This window comes from Felis catus, chromosome A1 (genome assembly GCF_018350175.1).
Source record: "Felis catus isolate Fca126 chromosome A1, F.catus_Fca126_mat1.0, whole genome shotgun sequence".
Classification (NCBI taxonomy): Eukaryota; Metazoa; Chordata; class Mammalia; order Carnivora; family Felidae; genus Felis; species Felis catus.
The window spans coordinates 232,978,347-232,997,984 of NC_058368.1; positions in this window are offsets into that span (position 1 = coordinate 232,978,347).

A 19,638-nucleotide genomic window follows, 5' to 3' on the forward strand; every position below is an offset into this window, starting at 1 on the left:
TGGTCTTCAGTAGCATTTCTCCAGCTGCAGGAGGCAGGGCGATTATCAGGTGTAAGTCAGACATCAGGTGGGTTCAGGGTGTAAGGTCTGGAGCTTACTTATTTGGGGAGCTTTCTTAAAGAAAAACAGTACATGCCAAAGCATTCGAAATCAGAAACAAAAATAAATCTTTACGTGGAATGAAAAAAGAAAAATTACCAATATTAAAACGCTAGTAGATACCCCAAATACTCAAGATCTATGACAATCATAATAACATCAAGTTTCATTGATAACCATCTAGCAGGCTTCCGTGATTTTTCTCTTGTGATCTTTGTTCAGTGTTTGATCACCTCTTTCCATGACAACAATTTTGTGACATTCTTCTTAGAGTGTTTAGAATAACCCAGTCTTTCCTCTAGCGCGGGTATCAAAATTTGGTTTTGTGTTATTGATAGCTTTAAATTTTTCCTTCAGCTTCACATCTTGGTGTTTTGTTTGTTTTTTTGTTTTGTTTTGTTTTTTTAGGGCTTGGAGCCCAATGCAGGGCTTGAACTCACAACCGGGAGATCAAGACCTGAGCTGAATCAAGACTCAGATGCTTAACCAACTAAGCCACCCAGGCATCACCACATCTTAGTATTGGTCATGCCAGGTCAGTTTTGTGGTTTTGTCAAGTTTGGGGAAATCTCTACCAAGCCAACCTCTCATATATGAGCCTTTAAAGACAGACTGGCTCTTTATAGTAAAGCTACATAGTTCTGTGCTACATACAAACAGAGATTCTGAGAAATTCTAGTTTGTGCAATTCCATTATAAAGGGAAAATATTTAGGGGCACCTGCATGGCTCAGTTGGTTAAGCATCTGACTCGTGTTTTTGGCTCAGGTCACGATCTCACAGTTCGTAAGTTCAAGCCCCGCCTCAGGCTTTGTGCTGTCAGCAAGGAGCCTGCTTGGGATTCTCTCTCGCCCTCTCTCTCTGCCCCTCCACTGCTCACTCTCCCAAAACAAATAAACTTTAAAAATTGTCTTAAAGGGAAAATATTTATAGTGTATCTACTATTTTATATGTTGTATCATTTATTGAATTTATTCCTGAGAGAGAAGACCTTCCCCCTTTGAATAGACTTCAGTGAGACCCAAATCTTCTGCTTAAAATATTTCACGTCTGATGGTTGAAAGAATGTTCCTCAGACTAACTTCTGGTTCTGTCTGACTCAAGCCTCCTTTCCTCCTTAATACTCACACACTTTTGATCTTGGAGTCATCGAACTGGTCCCTATCATCATAAGGCCACTGGCCCTGTGTTTTCCCGTCACGGCTTCAGGTAAACATTTTCCTGGGTCCTTTCATACACAGCGATGCCTAATGATAATTTAACTGTACCCAGACCCAACAAGAATCACGTAAATACATCTCAACACAGCCAGACTAAATGTAACCCCTACTCTACACGCAAACCCTCTAAAGCCGATTCCATAGTATCTACGACAAGGAGGCACGCAGTGAAATGGGTTGGAAGGAAGACGACTAGAAAGTGACTGTTGTTTTAACGAAGTGTAGTAGCCATATCTTCACTTACAGATTTTGCTTAAAGGTGTCACTGCACGAACACATCGCTAAGGCCTCAGGAATGGCCGCGCATGTGGGGGAGCCTGAGATTACAGCTTCCCGATAAATCTAACTCTTTCGGGCTGCATGGAGGCTGGAGCTGGGATGGGGACTTCATCTATCTGCCTCTGGTGTAGACTCTTGTTTCCCATAGGTCCTGCTTCCCAGCACTTTCCCTTGATTGTCCTTTGTTTACTGTGGTGCTGACAACCCCACATAACCTTTCAGCTCAGCACCTGACACTGACTAACTGGGATCTGTGACTCTTACTCTTGGGAAGGGAATATGATTGAGGTCCTGATGCTAGTCCCTGGGCCAACCTGCACCTGGGGAGGCTGGAGTTATGTCACCGGCTGCCCACTATCCAGGATTGTGGACAGAGATGAATTCTCACAGCTGCATTTGGAGCTCACTGAAACATATCCAAGGAACTTTTTAACTCTATTAATTTTTAGACACACTTTTTAAACATGTTGAGCTTCCCTACTTCCTCTTCTCCACCAAGTTTTAAAAAATATTTTTTAACTTTCAATTTATTTTTGAGAGAGAGAGACAGACAGAGTGCGAGCAGGGGAGGGACAGAGATAGAGGCACACATAGAATACGAAGCAGGCTCCGGGCTCTGAGCCACCAGCGCAGAACCCGACGCGGGGCTCTAACTCACGAACCGCAAGATCGTGACTTGAGCTGAAGCCGGATGCTTAACAGACGGAGCCACCCAGGCGCCCCTCTCCACCAATTTATTTCTGAATTTATTGAAATGCCCAAGTCCCTGTCTTCCTCCTTTCCTTCTTCAGTCTCCTCCTGTCTTTACTCATCCCCTCGTCCCTCTCTATCACACGCCTCACCCTGTCAGTCACTCTCGGTCACTACCTCAACTCTCTGACTTCCACCCTGCCAACAGGAGACCCCAACTCTGATTAGCCAGTCTCTCTGAATTTTCCCCCATAGTCTGAGGTCTGCAAGTACCATTGGAGAGCATCACAAACACGTGCAGATTAGGGCTCCTAAACATTCATGGTCTCCAGCCTCCCTGCCACCTGGAAATCCTGCCGTGTGCTGGTGGCCTGCCCCTATGCCTTCCCATTAAAAATGATTCCAAAGTTGTAGGTCGTGATTCCTCCCTGTTATACTCTACCCCACATCTGCTTCCAAAAGTTCCCTTCACTACAATTTCATAATGGAAATAGAGGGTTTAGTAAGAGCTTCCTGATCCTGGCTCTCCTTTCCCCTCACTCCCCATCAACGCCTCACTTACCGGCACCTGCTCTGGTCATTCCCTTACTCTCACTTGGCCAAGGAATCTCTCTTCCAGCCAAGGACCGACCTCCACCTTGTGCTCCGGGGCCCTCTCTTTCTGCCTCTTCAGGAGCCGTCCCCAATCTGCACGGATCTCCAACCTCCCCTCTCTACTCACTGGTCTACTTCAGCCTATTCATGAATCCCTATGAATCCCCATCTCAGAGACTTTCCCAACAGGCCTTCTTCTCTGTCCTGCCTTTTATCAAAGGCATTCGCTTCAGTTTTCAAGTGTTGTCATCAAGAGCCTCAGCCTCCTTCCTCATCACTCCCACGGGCGTCTCCATGAGATCTGCTCCTTCTCAGATCCCCAGTGATCACTGGCTTGTCAAATGCTCCTGGAGTCCATGATTTATCTCACGTGAAGCCACAGCAGGATTTGACCATCATGACCTACCCCTCCTTCTCAAATGTCAGTACCTTTGACACCTCTTTTTCTTGGACTTCTTTTGTTTTCCTGACTCTTCTTCCCACTTCCTCTACCTTTAACATTGGGGTTCCTGGGGGATCCTAGATCACTTCCTCTTTTCACTCACATTTGTAATGCATGATCTCATAACCCCTCCTTCTGTCAAACTGCCACCCTGCTGGCTCCAGATTGAAGTGTCTTCCACATTATTTCACAGTTTCTACATGAGTGTCCTACAGAGGGTTGACATTGGACATGTCTAAAATGAAGCTCGCACCCCCTTTCCTGCATCTTTCATCCCCACACACCCTATACTACACCCATATAATGGCCCCTCCCATTCTTCTCCACCCACATGTAGTGACCCCTTCTCTGCATTGCCCCCGTCTTGGCATACGGCACCATCAGGTTACCCAGTCAAGGGCCATCACCCCTGACTTGCCCAACTTTTTTCACATCCCAGATCAGATCCGTCTCTAATCCTTGTTGACCTTACCTCCTACATACTGCTCGAAACTACCTCTTCCTCCCTATTTTCACCATCACAGCCTTGATTCTGTCCCTCACCGTATCTTCCATTTGCAACAGGAGCCCTTTTACTGGCTCAGTGCCTCTTTTTGTGACCCTGCTAACCCAACCCTATTGACTTTTTTTGACGACGTGAATAAGATCCTGCTTTTTTTTTTTTTTTCAACGTTTATTTATTTTTGGGACAGAGAGAGACAGAGCATGAACGGGGGAGGGGCAGAGAGAGAGGGAGACACAGAATCGGAAACAGGCTCCAGGCTCCGAGCCATCAGCCCAGAGCCCGATGCGGGGCTCGAACTCACGGACCGTGAGATCGTGACCTGGCTGAAGTTGGACACTTAACCGACTGCGCCACCCAGGCGCCCCAATAAGATCCTGCTTTTATGCACGGGAATCTACCCGCCAAACCAACAGCACACTGTATACACTTTATGTTAGCCAACTTGACAGTAAATTTTATATATATATATATATATATATATATATATATATATATATATAATAAAAAAAGGATCCTGCTTCTATGGATATTAACATGACACAACTCTCGTCCCTCCCCTTTGAGAGAGGCTTGTTTAACCCTTGTTCCCAGCTACATCAAAGCCGCAACCTTCCCCACACGTCCAGACTTGCTCTTTTCTGCGGCCTCGACACACTGTGTGCTTCTGCTTACATAGCGCTTTCCTTGTCTACCCCTCCCCTCAATCCGTCTGGTGCTTTTCCAAAGCATCTCAAGTGTTACACCCTAAAGGAAGCCTCTCTTAGCCCTGTGGCTCAGAGCCTCTGTGTTTTGCAATCAGGAGTTTACTCGGTCCGGCGGGGATGCCACCATCAGGAGCACACCCCAGGATGCACAGCCTGGACCCTGCGTGGTGACACCCAGCAGGTACGCAGCACAGTAAGACTGCAGTCAGAGCCATACCGGCATTTCAGGATTTGTTTTCTATTTTAACCCACCTCAACTTCCCTCCGTTTGCCTTCACAAAGACGTTTCTTACGACCTGACTTCTAGTTGACAGAAGAAGAATAATGAAGAAGACTTCATTATTCCCAAGTACAATTTACTGGCTTACTTTTCTTGGTTCTAGTTATTTTTACAGCATTACAATTCATTTCTTTTGGAAGAGCTAGTCTTAAAAGCTTATTCTTTTTAAGAAAACAAGTGTGAAACTAGTGGAAGATCTTACACCGAGAATCTTTTATGTCCTACCTACACATCATCGGAACTGGAATGATGCTTTCTTTATGTATGTACATATCTTCTGAAGACACGTAAGGGCTCGTTTCATCGTTTCATCGTTTTCTTGTTTTTCCCTTTTTCACTATCCCCTTATGGAAATTTCTGATTGTGCTGTCTCCAGGATTATTGCAAATTCTACCAGTATCATTAAAACTATGTTTGAACCCTTTTTTTTTTTTTATAATAGTTACTTATTTCATAGATTTTAGCATTCCCGGAACTATTTTCACTATTTTCTGAATCATTTTGTTAATCTATATGAGGAATTTAAAAGAAATCCTGAATTTTTTCACTTTTCACTCAGAGTTGGCCTAAAGACATCCCCACAAATAGTCAACAAAGACGTAACATTTCTCAACTATCAAGGTAGGGAACAACGAACCGAAGCCATTTTTCATAACAAAACAAAAAAAAAAAAGAAAAAGTGGAAAATAAGTTTTGAGATGACACCATAGGAAGTGCAAGCATACCTACCACGCTTGTTTAAATTAATCCAACTGGAAATATTGTTTAAAGAAGAATTTTTCACACTACCTGATGGATCTGGAACAGAAACCCATGCATTTTGTTTTGAAATAAGACTATCTTCATGGCTTTTTCCCACATAACTCCATCTTCGCCCCGCCTTCACCTTGGTGGAGGGAACTGGTGCATTCGTTAGTTTACATTAGTTTGGGGTGATACGGTCACATGATACGATACATACACACACAGACCTATGCCTTAGAGTGGAAAATTCTTTCTTAGAGCTCATGGTATTCCGTTGCATGCTGAGTTCGCTTGTTTAATCCTTGGTTGATGAACATTTATGTTTCAATCATTTTCCCATTACAGACAGTGCTGCAGAAGATAATACTGCGTGTATGCCATTTCACATGTATGTAAGAGTCCCTGTGGACTAGTCTCAGAACTGAAATTATTTGATGAAAGGCTATGTGCGTTTGTAAATTTAGTATATATTTCCAGATTGCTACCATCAAAATAGAACTGTATGTCTATGTCTCTATTTACCTATCTATCTATCATCTATCTATATCTATCTATCTATCTATCTATCTATCTATCTATCTATCTATCATCTATCATCTATCTGTCATCTATCTACCTATCATCTATTGCCATCAGCAATATAAGACTGGTTGGCTTTTTAAAAGGGGTTTTGAACTTTCATAGTGAAAGGAATGGTTGAAACATTTTCCCTTCCCAGGGCCTCTGTCAGGGTCTGTGGTCGAGGGGAAGAGGACAATGAGGGGAGAAGTGAGTGCGTGAAATCCCCTGTGCAGAAGTAAGACTTACAAAGCTTATTTAATTATTTTTTTAAAGATTTCATTTTTAAGTAATATCTACACCCAACATGGGGCTCAGACTCACAACCCCAAGATCAAGAGTCACATGCTCTACCAACTGAGCCAGCCAGGCACCCCAAGACTTACAAAGCTTAAGACATTATTTATTGGGGTGCCTGAGTGGCTCAGTCAGTTGAGTATTCAGTTCTTGACTTCTGCTCAAGTCATGATCTCACGGTTCATAAGTTTGAGCCCCACATCAGGCTCCATGCTGACAGTGTAGAGCCTGGTTGGGATTCTCTCTCCCTCTCTCTCTGCCTCTCTCTCTCTCCGGCCCTCCCCTGTGCTCTCACTTTCTCTCTCTCTCTCAAAATAAAGAAATAAAGTTTTTTAAAAAATAATAAAATAAAAAATAAAATGCTATTCATTGCCCAGTAATACTCCTGACTCTATTTAACTTGATTGTGTGCTGAGTTTGGTCTGTACATTAAAAGTTGCATGTTCTAAAATAACACCAAACATGTTTCTATGGGATATATATTGTGAATTCAACTTTTAATTTTAAAATAGCTTTAGGGTTCATGAGAAAGTTGCAATTTTACAAAAATTGCACAGAGTACACAGTTTCTATAAAGTCTGCATTGTTCCCCTATTATTAACATCTTTCATTCCTATTTGCATTTGTTAAAATTATTGAGCCAATATTGATACATTATTAATACCTAAAGTCCATACATATTAAAGACTTCTTTAGTTTTTGCACTTTGTTGTTTGTTGTTATTTTTTTTTTCCTGTTCCAGATACTCCATCCAAGGTACCACATTCCCATCCACCTTGATACTTCTTTAAATAACTTGTCACCCTCCAGATTCCTCATTCCGAAATCTCCTTTTCTGCCGATGACCCACTTCTCAGATGAAGGATTCTATGGTTTCTGTGTTTGTGTCCCACCAAACTCACATGTTCACAAGCCCATGGTGACAGTACCAGAACGTGGGCCTTTGGGAGGTGACTAGGTCACTAGAGCCTGGGCTTGGTGCCCTTATGAAAGTGCTCCTGGAGAGTTAGCCCCTTCTGCCACGTGAGGGCACAACCTGAAGCCTGTGACTCAGCAGAGGGCCCTCCCCTGTCTGTGCCGGTGTCTTGACCTTGGCTCTCCAGCCTCCAGAACTGTGAAGAATAATTGATGTTTCTTATAAACTACCCACCCTGTGGTAGTTTGTTCTAGCAGACCGACAGAGGAAGACAGAGGACTGTTTTTCCCCCACACCCACCGTCCCTGAGGGTCAGGATAAGGCATTAAGCTCCCCCTTGCTTCCGTGTGCTGCCTCCAGACCATCACTCCGTCTCCAGCTTTCACGAGCCCTGCCCCTGCGAGACTAACACCATTGATCAGCCCTACCCCCTCCTCATTGCTTCCAGCACTCTTCTCTTGGCCACTTCATTCATTAAGAATTCTAGCTTCTGGATCACTGGCTTCGTCTGTATTCCTACATCTACATCATGTGTCCTACTTACATCCCCGCATGATCCTTGGATTTCAACAGCCACACAGATGTGCCACCCATGATCTACATGGATATGCTGTTCACACCTTGACCTTGAAGCTCCATGCCTCGTCAAGTTCCATGACCTTTCTTACAATGAGCTTCGGCAACTCTCTCCAAGAGTCTTCCATCAGAAAATAACCAGTTTGGGGGCACCTGGGTAGTTCAGTCTGTTGAGCATCCAACTTTGGCTCGGGTCATGATCTCATGGTTTGTGGGTTTGAGCCCCCTGGCTTTGAACTGACAATGTGGAACCTGCTTCTCTGGCCTTCTCTCTCTCTCTCTCTCTCTCTCTCTCTCTCTCTCTCTGTCTCTCAAAATCAACATTAAAAAAAAGAAAATTATCAATTCTGACATTTCACTCCCCAACCACCAGTTTCTAACCACAAACAAATTTTAGCTAACGATATTCCACTGGGAACATTCTGGGCCTTAATGTCATTTTTAGCTCACTCAACCTTTCATCTCCTCACTATCCCTTTGGCCTTCCGTTCCTTCATTATACAACTCAGGGTCATCATTAACATCCTTCATCTTCTATCAACGCCCGTCCCTCTCTTTTCCTGCCTGGTACTTGAGTGGCAACCCTCCGGCCTGAATGAACATTTCCATTTTGGTACCTGCATCCTTCTTGGGAGCAGCGAAACATTGTGAGAGAAAAGGCCACAACCTGTCAGCTGGGTATCCCTGAATGTCTTCATCTCAAATTGCACATGGGCACGATTACCTTGTGCATCTACCTTCATCTATTCTCCTCGGTTTTCCCCTCTTGTAGGTGGGATTTCACAGATTTTCCTTCCTCACACCCCTGGTCGATAACCTTGCCTCATACTCTACAGAATGAATAATGGTCACCAGATGGGAGACCTGTTCCTCTTCCTTCCCAACCCATAAACCTGCCCACATTTGCAACCCTCTTCCTCTCTCCTCCCATAACAACTGATGAACTGGTTCTTCCTTTATCAGAAACCAATACTCCCGGGTGTGCCATAGGTCCCATCTCTTCTCAACATGGTACTTCCCCTTTGGCCGTCCTCTCTTTCCTGTGTCAGCAGTCTCCACACTTTTCCAGGTTATTCCTGATGGCTTTGTAAACGTGCTCTAGTACCGTCCTCTATAAACAAGATGAAACAAAGCCCCACATCTCCCCTGGCCATCTATCCCTTTGCAGACCCATTTGCTCTACCCCCTCCTGGCTAAGTTTCTCTAAATAGTCGTCTCCACGGGTCTCCCGTGCTTTTGCATCTTCCATTGGTTCCTCAACTGACCACCATCCGGTGTGTGCCCTTCCTGCTTCTTGAAAATTATTCTTTTCAAGACAGTCTCCACGTTGCTCTACAATGGTGGCTTTTTGGTTTTCACCTCACTGCAACTGACCCTGCTAACGGTCTTTTTCTCTTGGCCTCTGTGACATCACTCCCTCTTGGTTCTAGGATGTTTTTTTTGGGGGGGGAGGGCTCCCTACTTACTGTTCAGGATCGTCTTCATCTACTCCACCTTTAAATGATGAAGTTGAAAGGCCCCGTCTTGGATCATTTGCTCTTCTCCCTTGAAAGTAATTCTTTTCCTAGACGACAGCCTCCATTTCCAAGGACTCAGATCATACCTCTATGACTCTGGCTGCATTTTACCCCCACGGAAGTTTTTCCCCAGTAAATTTCTTGCACATCCAATCCCATCCTGGAACCTACTTCTTAAAGACCCCGAACAAACCCAAGAGGCAGGAGAGCTATTTATTTGTCCTCAACGAAGTTCCGATTACTCAGACCTTAAGAAACACCATTGGAATCTTAGCGAAAGGATGGATTTTAGGGACCTCTCATGGTGGGGGCTCGGGGAAGCAGGCTGCTACAGCTTGGCTGAAACGACAGAGGCAATGTGAGTCACGTTACGCTCACACACTCTTGTGTGAGGAACACAACACACACTGGTGAGCCACACAGGCTCCAGTGAGCAAGTACAGCCAAGGGAAAAATGCATTTGGAGGGAAGAAACCATTTTTCCACATACTGGGTTTTAAGGCATCATTGGGAAGAACAACATATGTGTCTTTGAAAATGCAAAGGAGCTGAAATCTGGGTGCAACAGAGAGCACAGATCACCGTGAGCCCCTAAGTTTAAGGCGTTGGTGCCACACCTGGATAGTCGGTGGGGGAGGGAATGGAAACACTTGTTTCTTCGTGGGAAAGTCACAACTCAAGATTTAGCATTTCAGGCTGCTGCCACAGCAATTTCCTAAATGTTCACCAAAGCAGCAACACGCCTGGATGTCAGACTGGGGAGAATTAGAATTGGAATTTGATTTCTTTGGACTTGTAACTTGCAAGTACAAAATGCTTGCAACTAATCTAAAGAAACTGAATTCTAGGGGCGCCTGGGTGGCTCAGTTGATTAAGTGTCGGACTCTTGGTTTTGGCTCAGGTCATGATCTCAGGGTTCATGAGTTTGAGTCCCGGGCTAGACTCTGCCCTGAGAGGGCAGAGCCTGTGTGGGATTCTCTCTCTCCCTCTCTCTCTCTGCCCCTCCCCTACTCATTTGCATGCATTCTTGCTCTCTCGCTCTCTCTCTCTCTCTCAAAAATAAATAAATAAACTTAAAAAAATAAGAAATGAACTTCTAAGGGGATTTTAGCCTTAAACTCCAAGGTCTCTGTGAAAGTTGTAATAATAATGGGAGGGGCTGAATCCTGAAATTCAGGATTTAGATTAGAATTCAGGATTTCAGGATTAGAATTTTATCATGGAAATGCCTCTAGGTTTTACTGTTGCAGTGTCTTAATGTTGTCATTGGATATCTTTGCAGAACCACTGATGGACTACTTTGCACATGACATTTGGGACAGGAAGTTGAATATGGAGTGCTTCTTAGTTTTTGGATCAGAATAGCCCTGAAGTCATTTTAGTTCTTGGATTCAGTCCTACTTCAGGGAGTCAGAAGGGGCAAATCCGTGCTGCCCATCCGTGTTTCCATGGAACGTCTAAAGGAGTTACATTAAGAGACAATGTTGATGTTAGGGCAGTGGGCTTGTGACATGGGAGTAGGGTTGTTTTGGTTGACTGTCCCTTCACCCACGATGGAGGGCCACACCTGAGTCGCCACAGACATTTACACTGACTTCAACAATGTTGCGGGGAGGGATGTATAGACAGGGGGCGGGCAGTTCTTATCCACCCTTGGCGTTTGCTTTCACGTGAAGAGAAATTTCAGAGTAAGACTCACTCCCGGTTTCTCTCCATCACCTTCGTGAGTGCTCCTTCGCAGGAGAGTAGAAGTAACCTTTCTGAAGTGTGAGAAGGCAACCCCGTCAGAGGTACCCTCTCCCCTTTCTCTCCGGGTCTGCCTGCCTGCAGAGAGCAGCCACTCACCTCTGCCGCCCCTCCAGAGAGGCCTGTGGTGCCCCGGGTCCGCCTGCACCAGGATGGGAGGCCCAGGGGTCCTCTGAGAGATCCTGCTCCATCCCAGGCGCACTCTCAGCACCTCGCTTCCCCGCGGGGGAAGTGTGAAAGTGTGTGTTCACAGCCGTCTTGCTCCCTGTGCTAACCAGGCACTGTCCCGCCCTCTCTGGAGGGAAGGACTGGAGCCTAGGGGCCCCAAAAGTTTGCTTGCTCAGTAGAGATCCGTGCTCCCTAACTCTTATATTGCACATATCACCGAAGGGAATTAATCTAAGAGGAGGCCCCCATGCACCTGGGCTCGGAGAACTGGTAGAATTACTAGAAATGCTGAGTGAATTATCCTAAGGAGCTTTATGGCTTCATGGAGGAAGGATTTAAAACCAGTGTCATTATGTAGGAAAGAGTTCAGAACAAATATGGCAATGCCTTCTTATTACGTGTTATCTAAGTGACAGTGATTTGCAAGACCTTGCATAACATCTGACATGAGAAGTGAAAGGGATTTACTGTACTGGTTTAAAACAAGGCTTTATGTTGTTTTATTTATTTCCTTAAACAATGTACCGGAAAGGAACGAATCATGTTTGGGGAGAATTGCCGCAGACTTTGGTCATAAAGGGGTTTTGTTTCACTGAATTGCTGAGAGATATTTTGAGACATTTATTGCGGTAGTATTATCAGAAGTCACCTGTGATCCCACAGAGAGAATGAAGATCTCTGGAGCCCAGTTTGACGACAGCTCAAGGTGGTCACGACGCAGAGTGATTGCTCTGGTCTAAGGAGCGATAGGGACACAAATTAGCGGATAGCCTCGAATTGCCTCAGAATGTAGATGCAAGATCATCTCAATAAATCGCATCAACTGCCCACCGGCCCACATTTTCTTGGCTCTATTAGCCATAGCAATATAACATTTCTACTCTCTTGGCCTTAAAAATCAACCAGGACTTAGCACTATTCCCACCTGTCGGTAATTCCAGAGTCGCAACTTGGATACAGAACTCATAATGTCCCCAATTTTGTTTCCAATCTCCAGAAGGGTTGGAATTTGAATAACTTCACATAAAGCCAGGGCAAAATCTCCAGCTTCTCTCCTAAGCCGACCCTCTGGAATCCCACCAGAGATGGGCATCTTTCTTTATCAAACACGGCACAAGACAACTCTGGGACATTTGGAAGGTTCTTGACCTCACAGTATTCGAAACCGCCGTGGATGTCGAGAGAGAGTGACCCCAAGTGGGACCCGGGCTCCGTGAAGATAGCTGTGCTCTGAGGGTGGCCCAGGGCCCTTAAAAGTTTAACGGCAGTGACATTTTTAGATCAGGAGAGTGCTTCCTTGAAACGAAGAGCCTTTTTCTCCATTATTTTCCACACTGTGCATTCTTGCTTTGGGACGAAATACACACCTTCTTCATCTTCATAAGCCACACACTTGGTATGAATAAGGATAAATTTAACATCCCAGAGGTTATGGTTTATGGCTCCTGAGTATAAAAAAAAATATCTTTAAAGAAGGAGAATGCCAAGCAGAATTACAGGTTTCCCGTGTGCGCTATCATGAGAGAAGAAACTCCGCGCAAATTTTATTTTCTTTCATTTAAAAATAACATATGGGGCGCCTGGGTGGCTTGGTCGGTTAAGCATCCGACTTCGGCTCAAGTCACGATCTCGCGGTCCGTGAGTCCGAGCCCCGCGTCGGGCTCTGTGCTGACGGCTCAGAGCCTGGAGCCTGTTTCAGATTCTGTGTCTCCCTCTCTCTCTGCTCCTCCCCTGTTCATGCTCTCTCTCTGTCTCAAAAATAAATAAACGTTAAAAAAAAAGTTTTTTAATAAATAAATAAATAAAAATAACATGATTTTACAGAAGGGAAATTGCAGAGGATTTTTTATTAGTTTCTGCAAGTGAACCAAATGAAATGGACCACTTTTTTTTTTTAATTCTTTTTTCCAACGTTTTTTATTTATTTTTGGGACAGAGAGAGACAGAGCATGAACGGGGGAGGGGCAGAGAGAGAGGGAGACACAGAATCGGAAACAGGCTCCAGGCTCTGAGCCGTCAGCCCAGAGCCCGACGCGGGGCTCGAACCCACGGACCGCGAGATCGTGACCTGGCTGAAGTCGGACGCTTAACCGACTGCGCCACCCAGGCGCCCCAGGACCATTCTTAATGTACGTCCCGCTTAGCGCTTTTCCCCTCATGCCTCGGTTCCCCCCCTCCCCAGTGCCATATGATCCCGCGCTCACCTTGGACTTCAGGCTAGGGTCCCATCAGGTTGTAGGATTCACTGGAGTATGCTCATGTAGAAATGTGCCTAATGGGCTTGTGTGTGTCTGTTAGTTTCAGATCCACTTTGAATAGTGCGGGAACTGGAAACCCAACAAAATGGGGAAGAGGACGACCTCAAGCACTTTCCTCCGCAGGTATCAGCCCATTTGTCAGCATGTCTGGATGTGCTCGGTTACTCAGCTGGTTAGGGTACGGGAAGAAGGCACTGCAACCTGGTTCCCACGCAGATCAGAGAACTTCCCACAGACGCCCAGGCTGGTGCTGGCCCCAGAAGGCAAGGCAGGGCAGCCCAGGTGGAGAGAGCGGATCCATCATTTTCCTTTAATAAGAGGCCCCTTCAGAGAAGATGTGAGAAGAGTTGAGAGCTCGGCTGGCCAGGCCCAGCCACACCTCCAGCTCTCAAGGCTTTGTCTCTGCTGCGTGGTTTCAGTAAAAGGGCACCCGCTTCCTCCGATTTATTCTCAACATGGCAACCTTCCCCACCGCCATTTTGATCAAGGACTTCGGTCGAATCACCCTTTACAGGGAAGGACCTCCCTAGATAAAGCTGACTCAATGTTTTCCTATCATGTTCAGTGTCAAATTCCAGAGCAGCCCCACTTTTCCCTGCGTGGCCCCTCTCCCTGCCTCCCTAAGGCGGTCTGGACAAACCCAAACCTCCACGAGTTCAGAACTCACTTTGACTACCACACCAGCCCCGGGGTCCCACACATTAGGGGCTCTTTATTTCCTCATAAAAGCCTGACATTCACAATCAGGCAGTGAGGCTCCTTGTGACATTATTTCCACTCTCATTCCCCACTCTTGTTCCTACCTCCCCGTCTACCAGATCTCTGCTCCAAGCTCACGGGTCCTTTGGTGGCCCCTCAAGCACATCCCCCCCCCACCACACTCCTGGGACAGGGGAGAATCATGGCGGGTGTGGTCGTGCCTTGACTGGTGTCACAAAGCTGACATACATGCAGCTTTGAGCCTGGGGACACCCCTTCTCAGGCGAGACAATTCTCTCCTGGGGTGGGACTGCGACCCATTCCTACTGGGAGCCATCTCTGCATCTCTGAGGGTGACGGTCCCACAGGGCTGGCTGCTGGTGGGGCATCACAGCGGGTGTCCACAGGCAGTTTCTGTGCTCTTGTGATGGGCACCACGGCCATCACCCTAAAAGCATATGTCCTATAGCCATCATTCTCAAAGCATAGCCCATAAGCTTGTGTTCAGGGACTTTTAGGCAGGAAGGATCAAAATGGATTTGCTGTCAAGTGTCCTCCGTCTTCTCCTGTGAGTTTTTTTTAATATTCTCAAAAGTTTAGGCCATGGGCACAATACATGCCCAGTGATTTCTAGTTTTGTGCGCACACACGTGCATGTGGAAAGCCCAGCCTGTGTTAAATGCTCAAACAATCTAAATCTGCAATTTAAATAGACCAGGTAATATTCAGATTCCATTCTCCACGCAAAGGCAAGATGAGCTCATCAGCATAAATTAAGCATCTTTATCTTTGAGGAGGGCCTCATCATTTTAGGAACAAAAGTTTTAGTGGGTTAAAAGGTGATGTTACTTTTGGGGCGCCTGGGTGGCTCAGTCAGTTAAGTGTCTGACTGGCTCAGGTCGTGGTCCCTCAGTTCGTGGGTTCAAGCCCCGCGTCGGGCTCTGTGCTGACAGCTCAGAGCCTGGAGCCTGCTTTGGATTCTGTATCTCCCCCTCTCTCTACCCCTCCCCCATGCATTCTCTCTCTCTCTCTCTCTCTCTCTCTCTCTCTCTGTCTCTCAAAAATAAATAAACATTATGGGGTGCCTGGGTGGCTCAGTCGGTTAGGATAAGTGCCTTATGGTCATGATCTTATGGGTGGATCTGTGAGTTCGAGCCCCCAGGCTGTCTGCTGTGAACACAGAGCTGGCTTCGGATCTTCTGTCTCCCTCTGTCCCTGCTCCTTCCCCCCAAGCCCCCCTCCTCAAAACTAAGCTTTAAACAGCTATCTGTTTCAAGTTTCTGAGCCTGAGTAAATTTTTCTGAGCAAATTTTTTTATTATATGCTTATGGGAATATTAACTACTTCTGTGGTGGAAATCATAGCGGTCCTTTTACATGTTTTTAACTTTAATGATTACTACCCGAAGCATTTGAAGATCGGAAACCAGAATTTGGAGGAGCCTACGTGGCTCAGTCAGTGAAGCTTCCTACTCTTGACTTCAGCGCAGGGTCTTGGTCCTGATCGGGTCTGTGAGATGGACCCCTGAATGATGGGGGTCTGCACTGCTCACCTAGCGGAGCCTGCTTGGGATTCTCTCTCCCTCTCTCCACCCCTCCGGAGCCTGCTTGGGATTCTCTCTCCCTCTCTCCGCCCCTCTGGAAGATAGCACATACAGTATCTCTCCGTCTCTCTCTCTCTCTCTGTCTCTCTCTCTCTCTCTGTCTCTCTCTCTCTCAAACAAATCTGAATTTTGTAAAGTACCAATCCACTCTTTTATGCTACTGACTCTGTATGCTAGGCTATAAACTACAGATTATTAACACTTTTCACCCAAGGTGGCTGTGATTAATTAAAAATACAACATGCACAACGGCATTGTGGACACCAGTCAGCTCTTTGTTCCCTCCTTCTCCATTTTGTTCTCTTTTTCTTTCTTCCATGCTTCCTGCCTTTTCTGTAAAATAGTAGATACTGCAATACGGCTCACCGCCCCCATCCGTAACGTTCCCTGAATGAACACCACCGCGTAACAGCAGGATCCGCTCTCCTTCCGCGGGCTTGCCTCTGCTCCCCTTCCCTGGGGTCCCACCTCTACTCTGCCAGTCACTTTCCTGCCATTTCCTTCCCATTCCTCTGGTCAAGGCGTGGAGACCCGTCTGGCGGCGGGCGTGGGTGTGTTTAATTCTTGCAACTGCCCTGTCCTGCACGTGCATGGGGGGGTGAACACCACGTGGCCAAGACCCCGCCAGCACCCCCACCCCCCACCCCGGCGCCCCATCAGCCGGTGTCCCACGGCTTCAGGGGGATCAGACGCACACTATTGGGGCCCACCCGCAGGTGTTTGCAGCAGAAAAAGCTGAGAAATGCTGGAGAGGACAGGCTTGTGCGGAAGTTCCTCCCGAGCCACCTTTGGCCTGAGATGATGCTCGTCCTTCCCCCCAAAGCCATGCATAGGCTTTCCAGGTTCTACCTGTGACGCTAAAAGCAAAACGAATTTCCACAAACGTCTTGGTCAGATGGACGGATAGTTTTGAAAAGTGATTTAAAGGAAGTGCGTTCAATGGTGTGCTTCTTCCGCGTGGATCTACACGGCTGTTTCAGGGCTTTTTCTAGCTAAGGCCTCATTAAAACCAAATATCAAAACAAGCTGAACCGGAACCAAGATTTTAAAATGTAAGGAAGCAGGGACGCCTGGGAGGCTCAGTGGTTAAGTGACCGACTTTGGCTCAGGTCACGATCTCACTGTCTGTGAGTTCAAGCCCCTGTGGGCTCTGTGCTGATAGCTCAGAGCCTGGAGCCTGCTTTCAATTCTGTGTCTCCTTCTCTCTGCCCTTCCCCACATGCTCGCTCTCTCTCTCTCTCTCTCTCTCTCTCTCTCTCCCCTCTCTTCTCCCCTCTCTTTCTCTCTCTCAAAAATGAATAAACATGAAAAAAATTTTAATATAAGGAACTATTTCAAGCATTTCAATCACACTGAAAATATCAGTATGCTTATAATGGAATGATCGTGTTTTTCATGAGAGCCATCATTAATATAAATATAAAGTAACTTTAAGGAAAAGAAAAACAGGGATGGAGGGGGTTCAAGGAGAGAAAGGGAGAGACATAGAACTAGGATTTCCAGTTTCTTTCCTTTCTTTGTGTACAGGCCGTGGCTCCCTCCCCCTGGTCAGCCTCCGTCCTTCACCGGGACAAGCTCTCCTCAGCCTTAAGGTACATCAGGGTAGGGCTCAGAGAGGTGTCCCTGACCACTGCAGACTTAGTTGAGCACCCCCCCCCCACCCGGCCATGTTTTTTCACAGTGCCACCTGCCTACGGCTGTCACCACATGGCCTCGGGAATGTGAAAACCCATTTAATGTCTCCCTCAGTAATGGTGACCGCCACCCCCACCCAGAGGAAACCTTGTTCTATTCACCTTTGAAATTGCAGAGCCTTTCTCTGGATCTGACAAATCACGAGCCTTTATTTGACGTTTGATTGGTGAATCAGTGAGCACAAACTACAGAAAAAAGGTAGATAGAAAGAAAGGAGGGAAGGGTACGGTAATAAAATTAGGTTCCAGACGAGGAAACATGGCGTAGTGATGCCGGACGATTGAGAACACTCCAGTGAGGAATCTTCTCGCTTCTTCTCTTGTGGCAATAATGGCCCCGTCTCGAAGAAACCACAGGATGGAGCAGAAGAACCCACAGGCCTCCAAGATGAGCAGTGGCCAACTTCAGGGGCTGGTCAAGGTGAGAAAACGCTTTCCGGCTCCTTATGGGACAAAGGTTTTGTGGTCTAACTGAAATCCACCTTCCTTTGTCTTTACCCAGTTCTCTTACAAGTAGTCACAAGTGTTTGGTTTAAATGATAAAGTTTATAAAAGCCTCAAGTGCAGAAAGTTGCCATCTGATAGTCTATTTTGTTACAATAGAATTCGTTGTGTTATCTGGGCTGGAATTCGTTGACCCCCATACCCCCACGGACCAAGACATTTCCACCTATCCAGGTAGCAGTTATTCCTTATTGCATCCACCTGTTCTGTGTCCACTTCAGTGCCCGGGAGTGTGGTGACCAGGGACTGAGGGGGATGGGGAGGGAGAGAGCAGGTGACGTATTCTTACACGTCTTCTTATTTCTGTTCCAAGCGTTTCTTGGCTTCGGCCTGCCCCCTGCCCCTTTTCAACCTCCTCCACCTCTTGCCATGTCTGTTCACCTGGCTGCCCTGGGATCCCGTTCCTGGCTCCCATCTCCACCTTCCTCAGCCTAGCTCTCCTTGGCACAGGTCCACCCATCGGTAAAACCCACCTGATAATTGCTAATTCTAGGAAAACGGGGAAATGGACATACACCCTCTCTTTTAGCTTTCCTAAGGTCACGCAGTCGCTTAGTAACGGAACTGGAAACTTTATTTTTATCTCCGGACTAGAGATAGTCTATCTCCAGAGAAACCAAGGGGGTCTCCACCAAATCAGTGAACTCAGAGCCTGCCCTAATTCTTCAAAGTCAGTGAAGCACAATTCATTGCCCGGTATCATCCAGAAGTGGTCTTGGAAATAACATAATACTGAACTTCTGGTACAGAATGACCAACGCCTATCAAGAGATTAGATAGGAATATTAAACAGCACCAAATATCTTCACAGTGGGTGTCTAATACACCCACTCCCCCTTTATAGTTCCTTTCCAGCTTTTTTGTCTGTCTCTAAATTTCATTGAATTTACTGTTTAAAGTCTTTTGAATCCAAATATAGTCTTTTATTCGTTCAGTAATGAATTTGCTATAAAATTTTGACTCGGGCCAGCTTTAAGCAGCCGGGTGGGCTAAGCCAGGAGCATCTGAGGATAGGGGCAGCGACCAAGGTGGTATCTACCCCAAAGACCAAGGAATGGGGGGCAAAACTTAATATTTACCTGACATCGAGAGCAGGACATCTCTGCTCCTGCCTTAACACCAGATAACATGGCACCATGGTCTTGACTGGCCCGTCTTTGGCTGGGAACCTCTTACTCTGCTATGCCTAACAGTCCCTTTGAGGAATAATCAGGGTTTGTCTTTTTTTTTTTTCCCCTTCTTGCCCTCTGTACCTTATTTCTACATATGCTTTACATTAGAGATAATCTAACCTATTGGCTGCCCATGGGAAATATCTTTAGATTTATTCATTTATTGATAGAGCAGGTCAACTGGAAATTTAATCTAATATATATTTAAATGGAAATAATAAGAACAGAGACCTCTATTACCATATATCACAGGCCTTGTATCCCAGCCAAGCTCATTTATTTGGAGATCTCTGCTATTGCACACTTTAAAAAGTATTAGGTAAAATTGAATCAGCATAATAACAATATTTCTGCTCATATCCTTCTTCACTTCT